Source organism: Mirounga angustirostris, unplaced genomic scaffold (assembly GCF_029215605.1).
Source record: "Mirounga angustirostris isolate CCGP_5_RB_7025 unplaced genomic scaffold, mMirAng1.0.hap1 SCAF_11, whole genome shotgun sequence".
In the NCBI taxonomy this organism is placed as follows: domain Eukaryota; kingdom Metazoa; phylum Chordata; class Mammalia; order Carnivora; family Phocidae; genus Mirounga; species Mirounga angustirostris.
Window position 1 is genome coordinate 15258501 of NW_026991719.1, and position 17104 is coordinate 15275604.

Below are 17104 nucleotides of genomic sequence, written 5' to 3' on the forward strand. Positions count from 1 at the left end.
TTTAAAAAGTCTGTATTTAGTGAAACAAACCTCTACCAAAACAAACAAAAAACCCCCCAAAACTCTCCTATACAAATGCCTTGACTCAACTCTACCTGGAATTTGTAGAACTGACTTAGAAGATTGACTGTGCAAGTACCTAATTTTAGTTCTGGAAAGAGTATCATCAGAGCAGTTTATTTTTGGAAAGGAACTCAGAATTCACCTAGCCTCAAACCCCCATTCTACACCTGAAGGAAGAGGTCCCACATGTTCTAGGAGATGGGTCAAGGTCATTTGGCTGTTTGGTGGGACTCCTACTCTTTCTACCAGGCCACAGTGCTGGCCTCCTGAGAATGTGCCTCCTTGGAAGTAAACGTCTGAGTCTATCAGGTGAAATGAATCAACAAATGCAAGATGCTATTATATAATTTCAAAATTTCTGCAAACTCATTCTTGAGCTTTGCCAAATCCTAGGGCAGGACCTCCTGAGTGGTATAAGATATGGTCAAAGTTAAATCAGTCACAGTACACAGTGACTGGTTATTATGTGCCATAACGTGGGCCTCTGATCAAAATAAACCATGCCTTTTCACTGAAGAGAGCTTGTACTCAACTCCCAAATGAGAGCAGGAAAGGTCAGAATGAAGGGTGACGCCAGCAATCATCTTGGAAAGAGAGTATGGATCAAGAAGGACTTACTACAGACCAGCTACCACTGAAAAGACTGCTTTCGGTTATCAAGCCTGAAATATCTTTCCTCAAGACTGAATATACATTTCCTAATAGGAGAAATTTTATGGTATTTAAAATAATGCAGCCCTTAGTGCCTTCTGTATAAGCTGGAGGACATCCTGCTAAGCCATAAAGTCCTAGGATCACTGATCAAAGAGGGAAATCTGGGGATTTTGTTGAAAGCCTTATTCATTATACATGAAAGTCATTTCTATCTTTTTGAGCTGGAACTTTTCTTCATCTTCCAGGGTAACTTGGGTTAGCTCAATGCTCTCCAGGTCATCAAGAAAGAAGATTTAAACAGCCACTGATTCTTAGCAGATTTTCAAGGTGCTGAGGATGGCTGGTAAGATCACATCAATTACAAAGAAAACTATCTGCTAGCATTTAAACAGTTAAAACCTAGACCTTGACTCTAGACAATCACTCATAGAAGATTTTCCAAGCTTCATCATGGTCCTGGGCCCCCTTTTATGGTTGTGGACTCTGATGTAAATGGCAACCCCTGGGGTTGTACGGTACACAGCGACACGACTGTAGGCCATGGCCCTGTCTGTAACCCTCCAAGAAATTGTTCTAGATCTCTTCAATTTCTTTAAATATACTATCACTTATCATATTTTTAAAGACACATATGTCATCAGTGCAACGTTGAATAGCAAGAAATGATAAATTTATCTTTATCTAAATATAGAATAATTAAAGAATAAGACTTAAATGTGGGGGGGCAATAGCTTGATACCACTTTAGGGCAGGTCTGGGTAAGGGTTATTCTCTATTACCTCTGATTAACAGGCATATTTCGATTATACCATGGCGGCTGTGATATATGCAATGATCAATATTTTTGACCGAAGTAACAAGAGGTGTGGTAATTGTTCCCTAAGTCTCCTAGAAAACTTTATGCCTTTGAGATACTTACATTGAGTCATAAGTGTTGGTTAACCAGACTTGCACAAGGGGAAATTTAAAAGGGAGGTGCTGAAAAGGTTCTCAGTGCAAATAAAGCAATCGACTTGGATCATTCAAGTGTCAAAGAAGTCAGAGAATCTCAGGGTTGCTTTTTTTTTCCCCCCTTGAGTCTCTGGTCATGTGTTTACTCTAAAAAAGGAATCCAGAAACTGTTAGTAAAAGCATAGTTAAATTTTATTTGAACTCTACTAAAAGACCCTGATATAGCAAATACCTAAGGAAAAAAAATTTCTTCAGTGTTCCAAGAATATGTTGGGTTCTGTTATTTAGATCAAACCTTCTGCTGAAGACAATCAAAAATTACAAATGACATATTAAGAGCATTTTCTTAAATATATCAAAAAGCTGACAAGATAGAAAAGAATCACCACGCCAAAGGTGAAGTGAAAGCAGGAACTCAGGGAGGTAATATAAACAAAGGAGCCACTTACGCCTGAGGTTATGGGCCTAAGGAAGTAAACCTGAGCTCCAGATATGAAATAGAAAAGTTCAGAGACATGGAGAAAAAAAATTACAAGGTCTAACATATATTTCAAATTCAAAAAGGAGGGGCACCTGGGTGGCTCAGTCGGTTAAGCATCTGCCTTCGGCTCAGGTCATGATCCCAGGGTCCTGGGATCGAGCCCCGCATCAGGCTCCCTGCTCGGCGGGAAGCCTGCTTCTCCCTCTCCCTCTGCTTGCCTCTCTGCCTACTTGTGCTCTCTATCTCTCTATCAAATAAATAAAATCTTAGAAAAAAAATATCTGGCCTGTACTCTTTAAAAATGTCAAAGGGTCCTGGGATTGAGTCCTGCATTGGTCTCCCTGCTCAGCCAGGAGCCTGCTTCTCCCTCTGCCTGCCGCTCCCCCTGCTTGCGCTCTCTCTGACAAATAAATAAATAAAATCTTTAAAAATTTTTTCAAAAAGGAAAAAAGAGACAAGGTTTGAAATGATAATGACTGAATGACCCCAAATTGGTGAAAACCATCTATCCACAGATTCAAGAAGCCTAAAGAATCTGTACAATAAATAAAAGGAAATCTACACCTAGACACAAAATAGTGAAATTGAAGAAAACCAAAGATAAAGAGAAAAACTTACAAGTAGCCAGAGAAAACCAGACAGTTTACCTTCAAAGGAGCATGTGATAGACTGACAGCTATCTTCTCAGAAGCAACAGTGGAAGCCAGAAGACAGACAAAAAAAACCTGTGATATTGTTCACTACATGCAAATCCTCCCTGAAGCAAATCCTGAAAGATATACTCAGGCAAAAGATGTAAGATCTGAGATGCAACAAGGAATGAAGAACAAAGAAAGTGGTTACGTGTGACCAAGCCCATTCCTAACATTTGCGATACACAGGTTAAGAGTTTAAAATAAAAGGAGGTCCAGGGGCGCCTGGCTGGCTCAGTGTGTAGGGCATGTGACTCTTGATCTTGGGTTTGTAAGTTCAAGCCCCATTTTGGGCATAGAGCTTACTTAAAAAAATGTTTTTAAATAAAAAAAAATAAATTAGGGCGCCTGGGTGGCTCAGATGGTTAAGCGTCTGCCTTCGGCTCAGGTCATGATCCCAGGGTCCTGGGATCGAGTCCCGCATCGGGCTCTCTGCTCCTTGGGAGCCTGCTTCTCCCTCTGCCTCTCTCTCTCTCTCTGTCTCTCATGAATAAATAAATAAAGTCTTTAAAAAAATAAAAATAAATAAAAATTAATTAATTAATTAAAGGAGGTACAATTTGCCCTTACTCTTCCACTGAGGCTCCATCTCAAAATACAAGAGGTTTTGTGCACATGTATGTGGACAGCCCAGCCTGTACATCTAAACCCCCCTCTCTCCCTGCAAGCAGCTACCCCTTGATCATCCCTTAGGTCTAAAGGTATGGACCCCTGAAGCATGACTTGCCTGCGGGGAGAGGCCTGCTCAGGTCCTGGAAATAGGCACACAATGACTGGATAGGGAATTCCAGGGTCCCAGGGTCCCATAGCAAGATCTAGGAGCAAGGGTTGGGGGCGGAGTGAAGCAGGTTCCAGGTGGGCATCATTTCTTTGTGTCACAAACTTCTCACCCTTAGAGAGGGGTATGACTAGGGAAGGGTCAGACAGGGGACCTCTAAAGCATGAGACACAGGCCAGAGGCCCCAGCTGCCTAGAGCTAAGGGTGGTACTACATACTGGTAAATCCAAAAGAATGTTTGGTTTTTTTTAATTATCTTTTTATTTAAATGCAATTAATTAACATATAGTATATCATTAGTTTCAGATGTAGAGTTCAGTTATTCATCAGTTGCATATAACACCCAGTGCCCTCCTTAATGCCCATCACCCAGTGACCCCATCCCCCCCCCCCTCCAGCAACCCTCAGTTTGTTTCCTATGATTAAGAGTCTCTCATGGTGTGTCTCCTTCTCTGATTTCGTCTTGTTTCATTTTTTCCTCTCTTCCCTTATGATCCTCTGTTTTGTTTCTTAAATTCCACATGAGTGAGATAATATAATTATCTTTCCCTGATTGACTTAATTCGCTTAGCGTAACAAATGAATGTTGACTATATAAAACATTAACAATAATATCTTGCAGGGATAAGTCAAACATGATAGCATAAAAATGACAACTATATTATTTAATATACATTATATAATATAGATCATATATATCTCAATTAGGAGATGAAAAAAATGAAATTAAGAAATTTAAGTCTTCCAAGGTCCTTATATTATATTAAATGAGGCTAAGGTATGGATTATCTTTAGACATTGAAAAGTTGGGTAGACATTGTGATTTTTATACTAGCTGTTAAAAAATAGAAGTGCGGTATATAACATCCTAACAAGTGGATGGGGGGATGTTTAGAATATTCAGATAATTTGAAAGAAAGCTCCAAAAGGGAGCAAAAGAAAGAAAAATGATTAGGAAAAATAGAATATGGTAAATGTAAACACGCACGTGAATCAATGATTCATTAAATATAAATGGACTAAATGATTCAATGAAAAAGCAATGATCAAAAAAAAAAAAAGCAATGACCATCAGACTGAAAAAAAAAACCACCAAAATTCAAATATGGTATTTATAAGGACACAACTAGAACATAATGATACAACAAGTTTGAAAATAAAAGGATGGGAAGATATGTAATGCCAATATTAATCAAAAGAAAATGTTTATACTAATATCAGACAAATTATACTGTAAAGCAAAAAGCATTACTTGTAAATAAAATGGTTCATTCATAAAAGGTTAGATTCAATAAGAAGATGACAAATTAACGTCTCTATCATCAATTGGTAAAATTCAAATAAGAAATTCACTAAGAATATAGAATATTTGAATGACACATTTAACCAACCTGACTTAAAGACCATCTATAAACCCTCCACTCCACTTGGGAGTAGTTATGAAAACTAAGCCATACAAGAAGTCTCAAAAATGTTTTACAGAACTGGAGAAGGAAAAAGGAGCATTTTCTCTGACTGCAAGACAATTAAACCATAATAAAAAGGTAAATTGTTATTTAACAAACTTACAGGTCAAAGAAGAAGTCATTACATATATTAGAAAATGTTTGACTTGATCAATAATAAAAAAGACTGTATTTCAAAGCATGTAGGATAGAACTAAAGATCTTTAGAGTGAAATTTACATTTTAAATGTACATATTAGAGGGGCACCTGCTGGTTCAGCCAGTAGAACATGCAACTCTTGATCCTGGAGTTGTAGGTTCCAGCCCCAACATTGGATGTAGAGATTATTTAAAAAGAAAATCTTTTAGGAGTGCCTGGGTGGCTCCGTAGGTTAAGCATCAGACCCTTGATTTCAGTTCTGGTCATGATCTCAGGGTCATACAATGGCGCCCCACATCGGGCTCCACGCTTAGCAGGGAGTGTGTTTGAGATTCTCTCCCTCTGTCTCTGCTCCTACCCACCCCACCCCACTCCCATTCATTCTCTCTCTCTCAAGATAAATAAAATCTTTAAAAAAAATAAAAAGGAAATAATAAAAAGCATTAAATAATGATATATAAAAAAGACATAAAATAAAAGTTATTAACACAGCCAAGGTTGTTCTTTGGAGAGACAATTCTGGCAAAATTAAGAGGAGGGGAGGAGAGGGAGAAAGGGGAGGAAAAGAGAGTGAGCACCAGCAAATAATCAGTGGAAAGAATTTAAAAAGCAATATAATTGAAAATGCTATAAACATACAAGATATAAGGATCTTAGGGATAACATTATTCAATAATTTTGAAAATCTAGATAGAAATGGGCAAATCCCTATGCAAAACATAAAACTTAACCAAAAAGGAATCAAGAAGAAATCATAAACATGAGTAGATGTCTAATCATTAGAAGTCTCAAAAATTTTCCGAAAGACAAAGAAAAGTCCAGTCCCTGATATTTTCACTGGTGATTCTATCAAATATTTAAAAAACAAGAATTCCAATCTCACAAAAACTCCAAGAATAGAGAAAGAGAGCACAGCCTAACTCATTTTTACCAGGCTAGGATAACCGTGGTGCCAAAACCTGACAAGGAAAGTCCTCACATTTTTACCCATTTTATAAATCAAATAAGACTATTTACAGAAGTCTCTGGAATGCTCACAGAAATGTCTAACAGCAATTTCAAATCTTGTAAACTAGGGTAATCTGAATAAATATAGGACAAAAGGAACCATTCCGAACTTCAGCAACAAAATTTTTTGAAGATGAAGTCACCAAGAACTAAAGCCAGCAACGCTGTAGTAAGAGAAATGACATCTCATATGCCCAAAAAAGCCCATGTCCTAACGACAACAGAAACGGGGTTAAGTGGTAAGTGCTGCATATGAACTCCAAAATGGCAGCTTTGTGTATCATTTGTCATTGCACAAAGTCAGGTCAATGGGGAACCATCCAGCATGATGGTAATATGAAGCTTTCATGTCTCTAGAAGCAAATGGAAGGACATGATTTGTTTGGTCTTTGCAGTGCAAAATGATTTCCTTAATAAGCATTAAGTGCTTTCTAATGCGGCGGGGGGGGGGGGCGGGGGGTGGAGGGAAGCTTTATTCAATAAAACAAGTGAATCATTATCAGATGTGCAAGATTAGAAATAAATTGTGCACTTAAAGTAAACAAATACAAAACTCTGTGAAAGGCCCGATATTTTCCAACTCCCTCACTCATGTCCAAACTCCACTGTCCTACCTGCAATCGCCCAGCCTCTTTCTGCCTCTTCATTACCTGATGTGTGAAGACCCAAGGCAAAGCGAAAGCCCACTTCGTCTCTCCCCTCATTCTTCAGGCTCCTTTCCCAGTGCATGGTTAAGTATGTTGAACAAGCGCATGCCTGGTAGAGCCAACGGCCTGCCTTCGAACCCAGGGCTCCACCACTTACAGGGTAACCTTCACCTGTTCCTTAAGCTCTCTGGACCTCAATTCTTCATCTAAAAATTGGAGGTCATGATAAAATCTACCTCATAGGGTTCTGTAGAAATGAAATTAAGTACCATAATGAAGACTTCGTATAGTCAAAAAGTGTTAGCTATTATTACAAGCAGAATTATAAGACAAGTTTACAGTATACTCTGGTGCTAAATGTAAATAGATTTGGGAATTATTTCCCACATTCATCCATCTGGTTTATAAAACTGTGTTGAGGTTCTATTACATACAAGGTACTACGCTTGGGACTTATGATACTACAACAAACAAGACAGATATCTTTCCTGCCCTCGAGAACTTATAGCTACTATGTACTTAGATTCATTGGTCATTGGTGTAGCCAAAGAAATAGTGACTTTTTTTTTTTTTTTTAACGTTCTCGTCATGGTCCATGAGACTCAACTTAGCCCAAAAAGAACACCAAGGCACCGGAACACAGTATCCTTGCCTGTACAGACTCCGTCTCCACCTCACCCCAAGCCCAGCAGCACGCAACTCCACCCACAGCAGGCACTCGGAAAAGACTTTTAATTGATTTGGTCTGGAATCTGTTGCCGCAGGGTAATTCCGTCAATCTGCAGAGGAGAAAAATAGGAGACTCTCCTTAAAAGTACCCTCAAGATGGTGATCTACACTGGGGGATAGGGACAGGGATGGGGCAGAAGTACATGGTTTGTATCATCAGAAGATCTTATTTGATTAGAAGTGAGGTACTAAGAAAAGCAAACCACCCACCAATATTCTGTGCCCTTCCTGGCCTTTGTCATCACACCATGCCAACTCCTGCTTCAAGGCCCAGCTTGGCCATTTATTAGCTGGGTGACTCTGCTCAGATATTTTAACCTTATCTATAATAATAACGTATCAGCATTTAACATAATAACTATGTTGTTATTTATCATTTCAATTATAACAGGATCATTATAATTTTTATTAATTGCAATTAATACTTGCATTGGTCATAAGATTTCTATTGTTTATACCAGTGAAGTCCCAGAAATAACCAATATTTAGGAGTCTCAAAGGAAACAGGAAGTGTAAGTCAGTAGTGGTTTAAAAATTTCTGTGTAGAAGAGAGCTGGGAGCTGAAATATGGTTGGGAGGAGCCTTTGGAAGCTGCATGGGCACAGCACTTTAAGTAAAAAAGAGAACGTTCAAGGACACCTGGGTGGCTCAGTTGGTTAAGTGACTGCCTTCAGCTCAGGTCATGATCTCAGAGTCCTGGGATCAAGCCCCGCATCAGGCTCCCTGCTCAGTGGGGAGCCTGCTTCTTCCTCTTCCTCTGCCTGCCGCTCTCCCTGCTTGTGCTCTCTCTCTCTCTCTCAAATGAATAAATAAAATCTTAAAAAAAAAACCAAAAAACAAATGTATTTTAAAAAAGAGAGAGAACGTTCAATAGTCCATTTCAAAGCATGAGAAGAGCTGTTGGAGACAGGGAAGCCAGTCCAGGGAGAAAGAAGGAAAGAGGAAGAGTGAAACCAAATCCCAAAGAGTTCTCTGGAAACAATCGTTTTCCTTCCCCAGATTTCACTGCACCAAGTGACTTCAAAATCTGTACCCACTTCTGAAAGTTCTTAAAAAACAACTGGATTAGCAAGAAGAAATGGATGCACAATAGAATACGCAAAGAAAAGAAAATGTCTGAAGAAGAAGGCTCCAAGTAGGAGTGAGGAGTTAAAGACAAAACCAAACAAAAAAGAATACAGTAGTTAAGGGGTAGGGATTTGAAATGAAGGGAGGTCATTTGAGAGGGAAAAAAAACCCAACCAACCAAACATGTTATTTCTACACCATTATCATGTAAAAAAAGCCTCACTCACCTGGCAGCAGGAAATTCAAAAGAAAAGATGGAGAGACTCTGCACAAATCTGAAAATGAGAAAAAGAAAACTAGATCAATGTGAAGTGGGCCCTCTTGGCACTATAATGCTTCAAGCTACCGTCAGCCCGTTGGCTGTGGCCCGCAGACCCCCTGCGGTATACAGGGCTTGAACGTGGAAGCAGAGATAACAAAAGAAATGGAGGAAGCAAAGCCTGCTCCCAAAGAACTCATTTTCAACTGCAAGACCAGCCTGAAGCTGGTGTTGGGGCTGGCCGTGTTAGTGTTTTAGTAGCGTGTATTACTGCTCAGTCTCAGGCTTCATTAACAGCATGGCAGGGGCACTGGACAATGTAGTGATCGGATCTGGGGGGGAGGTAGTACCTTGTAGAGACCATGCTTTGTTAGTTACTTCTACATGGTTTTTTTGTTTTGTTTTGTTTTGTTTTTTTAAGATTTTATTTATTTATTTGAGAGAGAGAGAATGAGAGACAGAGAGCATGAGAGGGAGGAGGGTCAGAGGGGGAAGCAGACTCCCTGCCGAGCAGGGAGCCCGATGCGGGACTCGATCCCGGGACTCCGGGATCCTGACCTGAGCCGAAGGCAGTCGCTTAACCAACTGAGCCACCCAGGCGCCCTACTTCTACATGGTTTTGTGACTTAACTTCCCTAGAACCTAAACTCCTTGATAGCAACAATTGGGTCATTTATGTCTCTAAATGCACCTAAAACCAGAGGCAGAATTCTTTCTCCACAGAGGGGCCAAATAAAGAACTCTACTGAGTGTTAAGTTTGGCTCAGAGTTGAAAGGGGTTGTGGGGGTACTGGCAAGGACAAGAGTGAGGGACAAGGCGGATGCATACCAGTGAAGGGAAGAGTATGCCCACCCAAGGCAGAGTGCATTGGTGACAACCCGACTTATATCTTTCACAATATTCCACTATGCCCACTTCCAAACCAAAACACTGGTATAACTATTAACTCGAAGAGGACAGTCCCGTCACACAATGGTATCCCTTCATGTGAAATACAGGCATAATGATTTTCAAATCAAGAGTTACGAGAGCAAACAATCTATAGGTAATCTTGGAACCAAATGACCTACTTCTGGTTTCAGTCAACAGACAGAAGTTCAATGCTCAAGGAAGAATCCAAGATATGAATTCAAAGAAGAAATAAAGGGGCTCCTGGGTGGCTCAGATGGTTAAGCGTCTGCCTTCAGCTCAGGTCATGATCCTGGGGTCCTGGGATCGAGTCCCACATCGAGCTCCCTGCTCAGCGGGAAGCCTGCTTCTCCCTCTCCCTCTGCCTCTCCCCTGCTCATGCTCTCTCTCTCTGTATCTCTGTGTCTCAAATGAATAAATAAAATCTTTAAAAAAAAAACAAAAAACAAAGAAGAAATAAGGAGTCAGGGTGAGTTTCTATTGATCATGATATGTCCTTTTTTTTTTAAGATTTATTTGAGATAGAGAGAGCACGAGAGAGAGAACATGAGGGGGGAGGCAGAGGGAGAGGCAGGAGGAAACTCTCGGCTGAGCGGGAAGCCCGGACACAGGGCTCGATCCCAGGACCCTGGGACCATGACCTGAGCCGAAGGCAGGCGCTTAACCCACTGAGCCACCCAGGCACCCCTGATATGTTCTTTACCAAAAAACAAAAAGTAGTTCTTGGGGCATCTGGCTGGCTCAGTTGGTGGAGCATGTGACGCTTGATCTTGGGGTTGTGAGTTCAAGCCCCAGACGGGGTGTAGAGATTATTTAAAAATAAAATCTTTTTGGGGCGCCTGGGTGGCTCAGTTGGTTAAGCGACTGCCTTCGGCTCAGGTCATGATCCTGGAGTCCCGGGATCGAGTCCCGCATCGGGCTCCCTGCTCGGCAGGGAGTCTGCTTCTCCCTCTGACCCTCCTCCTCCTCATGCTCTCTGTCTCTCACTCTCTCTCTCTCTCTCAAATAAATAAAATAAAATTTTTAAAAAATAAATAAATAAAATAAAATAAAATCTTTTTAAAAAAAAGGTTCTTAATAAAGCTTGATATGTCAGAAAAACTTCATTAAGCAATGTTTAAAGAAGACAAAAATGAAGGCCAAGCATGTCATCCTGTCCTAGAATGAACAAATTACAAACACATGGCCCAGTGCTCAATGTGGAATGAATGTAGGATTAACAACTGAAAAGCATTCAAATAATCAAAGAAACAAATTGATTGCGACTTGAGTATGGAAATAATTTCACTTCACATTTGTGCAAACAAAGATTTTCTACCTAGGGATTTTTGATGATATTTCATACCTCAAGCACATTGCCTCTTCAAAACATTACTGACAGCCACAATGAAACACTTCATGGTTCATGGTCACCAAGTTTATTAATAAACAACACGAGGCTCTCTTTGCTCCTTTGGAGTACTTTCAGGTAGAAAAAGAAGTCGAACAACAATAAAGTTTGTTTTGCCCACTGGATGAAGAAATGTAAAATGCTAGAAATATCCAAAGCTGTAGAGCATGTGGGGAAATGAACACTCACATACACTGTTGGTGTCAACTTTAGGGCACCTGGGTGGCTCAGTTGGTTAAGCGTCTGCCTTCGGCTCAGGTCATGATCCTAGGGTCCTGGGATCGAGACCAGCATCAGGCTCCTTACACAGTGGGGAGCCTGCTTCTCCCTCTCCCTCTGCTGCTCCCCCTGCTTGTGCTCTCGCACGTGCTCTGTCAAATAAATAAATAAAATCTTAAAAAAAAAAAAAGAAAAGAAAGGAAACCTCAACTAAGAGAGAATAGTGTAGCTAGGCTTTGCAATGTTAAGTGTGCATACCTTTTGATCCAGAAATTCTCATTCCAGAGGTTGTCCCTACAGAAATACTGACACACACAAAAAAGCTGTCATTGCAGCTTCATGTGACTGGGGAAAAAAGCCTAAGTCTCTCTCCATCAGTAGATGAATAGTTAAATAAATGATGGTCCATCCATATTATGGAATATTATGTGATGCTTAAGAAGATGAAGTTGATCTACATGTTGACATATAGAGATTGTTGTGAATACGTGTAAACCAAAAGAAAAAATCAAGTTTGTTAATAATACATATACTAGGATCTGTTAAGAAACAAGAAAAGCTATACATATGCATGCTTATTTATGTAGTAACAAGTAAGAATGCACACGAAAAAGCCTGGAAGGAAACCTACCAAGCCTCCACAGAAAGCAGTGTGACGGGGGGGGGAAGATGAAGCCCAAGAGAACACAAGACACATATCTGTGTATTACTTATGCAATTAAATATATTTCTTCTAGCAAAGAAAAGCAGAAGAGACAGAGGACCAAGCCATCCAGGTTCTCCAGAAAGAGCTCCCAAGTAAGCTCCGAGGGAGGCTAACTAGGAGGTAATGCCATCACTCGCTCAGCTGGAGGCCGTCTCCCCTGGCCCAGCCCTAATCCAATTAGAAAGGCCCCAATGAAAGCACAAAGCCTCCTGGTTGCGGAGCCAAGAAATCAGCTTCCCAGCCGGGGAGCAGAAACTCACTTGAGCAAGTTGTGGAAGAGAACGTCAAAAGCAATGATGTGCAATGCCTGATGGACAAAGAGGCCTCAACTTAACGAAAGAGCTCCACATCCTTCAGCCCCTGGGGTCCCTCCTGGCCACTGTCACCACAAACCCACCATCCTTTATCTCCTACAGAAACTAAACAGGAATCAGGACCCAATCAGCACCAGCCTCCAGGAACAAAACATTAGTGATTGCCAATGTTTGGGCTTCTTACATCATTGAAAGGAAAGGGCAAGTCACAAAAGGACACATGGCACAAAACAGAGAAACTGCTCAGAGGAGAACAGCAAATTCACCAATTGCTAGGATTAACTGAAACCTCCCCCAGTTGCAGACTGCCCCAAACCATGACATCAGGGAGGCTGGAAATGCATCCAACTTCCTCTATTTATCAAACTGGCTAAAAGCCAGGGTAATACCAGAGTGAGCGGGATGGGGTGGGGGGGAGGGCTTGGGTGGGAAGGAAATGATCTCTGTATGCAGTTCAAGCCCTGCTCCAGCGCTGAGTAAACTCTCAGAGAAGCAAGCCACATCCAAGAATCAGGACTCCTGTGCTCGGAGCCTGATCAGAGGCCCCGGGTGCCAGCCACAGGGCCCAAGCATCCTGGGGATAATCAGCAAAACAGGCCAAGTACACAGGTAACAGTCAGCCAGCCCCAGACGGTTGTACCGCGGCCCTCTGGGGTAATACGATGCTGGTCCAAGGATCAATAAAAAAAAAACTAAAAAAACAAAAACAAAAAAAACCCGCTGGTGACATACAGCATCCTGAAAGACTCAGTACTTAATATGAAACCTAACGATTAACTAGTGGCCCAGATTGAGGGGCAGAGTGGCTGACAGTTTCTGGTGTTGACACCACCATGGAAGAAACAACCAGAGAACAAAGAGGTTGTGATAATTTGGGAACAAGGGCAGAAATAAGCAAAGAGAAGCTTCTCCACACTAGGAGAAAAAGCAAATTGCACAGATAGAGATGATGGTGAAAGTTAGGTTTGCGGGCATATACAGGAGAAGGTCAGGGATATGCAGGTTCTTGACTATAGAGTAGTACGTATTACCATCAAGGAACGAACAAGAGTGATTCTAGAACTCGGGGCGCCTGGGTGCCTCAGTCATTAAGTGTCTGCCTTCGGCTCAGGTCATGATCCCAGGGTCCTGGGATCGAGCCCCGCATCGGGCTCCCTGCTCGGCGGGAGGCCTGCTTCTCCCTCTCTCTCTCCCCCTGCTTGTGTTCCCTCTCTCGCTGTCTCTCTTTCTCTGTCAAATAATTAAATAAAATCTTAAAAAAAAAAAAGAGTGATTCTAGAACTTTCTGGTGGCCCCATTGCTGGTCAGACCCAACCTAGTAAGATCTTTACCTACACAGACTGGTGTGTTCAGTTCTAGATGCCACCATTCAAGAAGAGTTCAATTGTGACAAAGCTTTGGAAAATTCTAAAGATATTTCATTCAGCAAACATTTACCGAACACCTACTACATGCCAATAACAGGGCCTCTCCATATGGTTGCGCAGGTTGCACCTTGCACAAGGATGCCTGGTCAAGAGAATCAACAGAGCCTGAATCCAGAATGTCAAGTTTTCTGGAAGTGCCATATGAACCAGCTGTGGGCTCTGTCACAGGCACAGCAGGAGCTCTGAGGAAGGACAGTAAACCGTGCAGGGAAATGGATCTAGGAGCATTTCCTCAAGGAGGTAACAGTCATGCTGCATCCCAAAGGATGCACAAAGCCCTTTATGCGAAGAAATGGGAAAGAGCTTTCCAGAGAAGAAACAGCCTAAACCAAGACACAGAGCCAACGACTGGCATGGAGTGGGCAGGATTTAGAATCAGTTGGATGTTGCTGAAGCATGAAGAGCGAAGCAGAGGATGGCCAGGAGGGACCCTGGAGAGATGGAGCAGAAAAGCAACTGAACATATTAAAAATATAATCTGAACAGGCTGGGGGAAGAAAAGTCAAACTGCACGTCCACATGGGAGCTGTGGTGGATTATGAAGATAGCTGCTAAGTACACAAAGCTCTCGCAGAAAGAAAATGGCGGCTAGGTGTTCTCCAGCTCTACCACAGGCAGAGAGGATGTCGAAAAGCGGGCTTAAACCATGGCCCCAGAAGTAAGTTAATCAGGAGGAAGAATGTCCTGGGAGTGATCATTGTTCTACTGTAGAAGTGACTATGAGAACACTTTTGGAATTGCTTTCTGAAACATCTAAAAAGATGACCTCATAGTCCCTGTGGTGAGGCTTCGTGCCGAGATGGAATAAACCAGGCCAGGAAAAGTAGCTGGTGGGTCTCTTGCAACCGTTAGCACCAGGCTATTTTTTTCTGCAGCACTCAGAGCTTTCTTTTCTCTCCTCCCCTCTCCCCACTGTTCTCTTCTGTTCTTTCCCTTCTACGGGTATAACTCAGTTTTATTTTTTATTTTTTATTTTTTTTTTAAAGATTTTATTTATTTATTTGAGAGAGAGAATGAGATAGAGAGAGAGAGCATGAGGGGGGAGGGTCAGAGGGAGAAGCAGACTCCCTGCAGACAGCAGGGAGCCCGATGTGGGACTCGATCCTGGGACTCCAGGATCATGACCTGAGCCGAAGGCAGTTGCTTAACCAACTGAGCCACCCAGGCGCCCAATATAACTCAGTTTTATTGCACCTCCCTTTATTGTACCTCAGAGATACTATGGGGCTTGGGGGGAGTTTTTTGTTTTTGTTTTTGTGGGGGTTTGTGGTTTTTTGTTGTTTAACAAACAGAAGGGTTGTGGCCACCCTGCATCGAGCGGGTCTATCGGCACCATTTTTCCAACAGCATCTACTCACTTTGTGTCTCTATGTCCCATTTTGGTAATTCTCACAATATGTCAAACTTGTTCATTATTATTGTATTTGTTATAGTGATCAGTGATTACAAGTTGCTGAAAGCTCACATGATGGTTAGCATTTTTTAGCCATAAAGTATTTTTGAATTAAGTATGTACAACGTTTTTTAAGACATAATGCTATTGTATACTTAATAGACTACGCTGTAGTATAAAGATTGCTTACGTACGTGCTGGGAAACCAAACACTTCATTTGACTTGCTTTGTTGTGGGGGCCTGGAACCCAACCCACAGTATCTCTGAAGTATACCCGTACTCTTTCTCTCTCCTCCATCCTTCGGTTGTCCCTCTTTTCCTCCCCTCCCCTTACCTAGCCTGACACTTGCCAAACTATTCCAGGGCCTAGAATGTAGATGGTTACCTCTGTCCAGAGCTGCAGAAGCAGTACTGAAGACCACATGATGAGAGACCCACCTTGGAATGACTCCCTGATAACCAGACCCAACCCTCCGAGGGAGGCGCCCACAGCCGGCCACTGGACATGGTGGAATAAAGGTGTTTCAAAACAGGGCATGACTTGCTTTAGCGTACAAATAATTACCACCTGAAAAGTAAATGCGTATGCAAGGATATAGCAACTAATTCTTTCACAGGGCAGTAGTGTACGGTTTCACAAGAAGAACACTTTTAATGCAAGGCTTACGGTAAGCTATATTTATACAAAGTTAACCTGAGGTAAACCATCTTCCATTTCTTTGAAAACATTTCACCAGGAAAACTGAATTTAGGTAACTATCACAACCTTAAATCAATCCAAATTGTCATACCTGATACTTTCTCTTAACTTCTCTTCCCACTGGGTAGTAACAAATGCTGGGCATTTTTCTTTACTTAAACTATGTTTTGATATTGCATTTTCAGTAACGAAATAAAATACAATGAAAACATACATAAATGAAGATAAAAACCAAATAATTGTGCTGGTAGGGTGGGTTCCACCAAGCAACTAAGAAAACCACCACATCAATTTCTCCTTTGTTGTTTTACACTTGATACCATATTGGGGCTAGAAATAAAGTATGGTGCGTTAAAATCTTTCTGTTCCAAATATATTTGCCACATGAGATGCACTAAACACTTAACTGTCCCTTAGTCCAATTTCGGGGAGTAAAAGACAAAGAAACTTTTGCCCATAAAGATTTCATTGTTCCCACTGGAAATGAGTAAGAAGTTACCTTATTATCCAGCCATACTTGACAGATAAAGTGTGGAAGATAGGAACCTGGTGATATATTAATATCATTTTTTAGGGGCGCCTGAGTGGCTCAGTTGGTTAAGCATCTGCCTTCGGCTTGGGTCATGATTCCAGCATCTTGGGATCGAGCCCCGCATCGGGCTCCTTGCTCTGCAGGAAGCCCGCTTCTCCCTCTCCTCCCCGCTTGTACTCTCTCACTTCTCTCCTCTCTCTCTCAAATAAAGAAAATCTTTAAAAAATATATACCATTTTTTAATTCACTGTGAGAGCCTCACACTCAATCCCTACGCTGTTGTGTCTCTGCCAACTGTGGCCACAAAAGAAATTTCTAGCCCTTCCCTTTGGTGGTAGATTGCAGAACTAGCCATACATCCTTGCTATCCCAGCATGCTTGTCCATTTGCAAGGTGACTTTACAAGTCCTCCTACCAAGAGGTGGAGTCTATGTCTCCACCCCCTGAAAGGGCTGGCCTTGCCACTTGCTATGCCCAATGGGACATTAGCAAATGTGATACAAGCAAAAGCTTGAAAAGTGCTTGAGCATGGAAGTTTGCGCTGTCTTACGGCTCTTAAAACCTCGAACCACCATGT

At 41.6% G+C, this 17104-nt stretch overlaps 1 protein-coding gene across 13 annotated transcripts in view; it reads right to left on the reverse strand.

Annotated features, from left to right (window-relative positions):
• ADGRG2 (adhesion G protein-coupled receptor G2) overlaps positions 1–17104 on the reverse strand; it is a 131094-nt gene that overhangs the window by 70963 nt on the left and 43027 nt on the right. For 7 of the 13 annotated variants that reach the window (XM_064573843.1, XM_045875651.3, XM_045875624.3 and 4 more), the window contains 2 exons: positions 8904–8951; positions 7532–7658 (listed from right to left, as the gene is read on the reverse strand). The exons of 2 other annotated variants lie outside the window; for them this stretch is intronic. The gene's annotated coding sequence lies outside the window, so the exon portion shown is untranslated. Of the gene's footprint in view, positions 1–7531; positions 7659–8903; positions 8952–11424; positions 11607–17104 lie in introns of all 13 variants that reach the window. 4 more of the 13 variants (XM_064573845.1, XM_054507454.2, XM_064573844.1 and 1 more) reach the window with 3 other exon arrangements.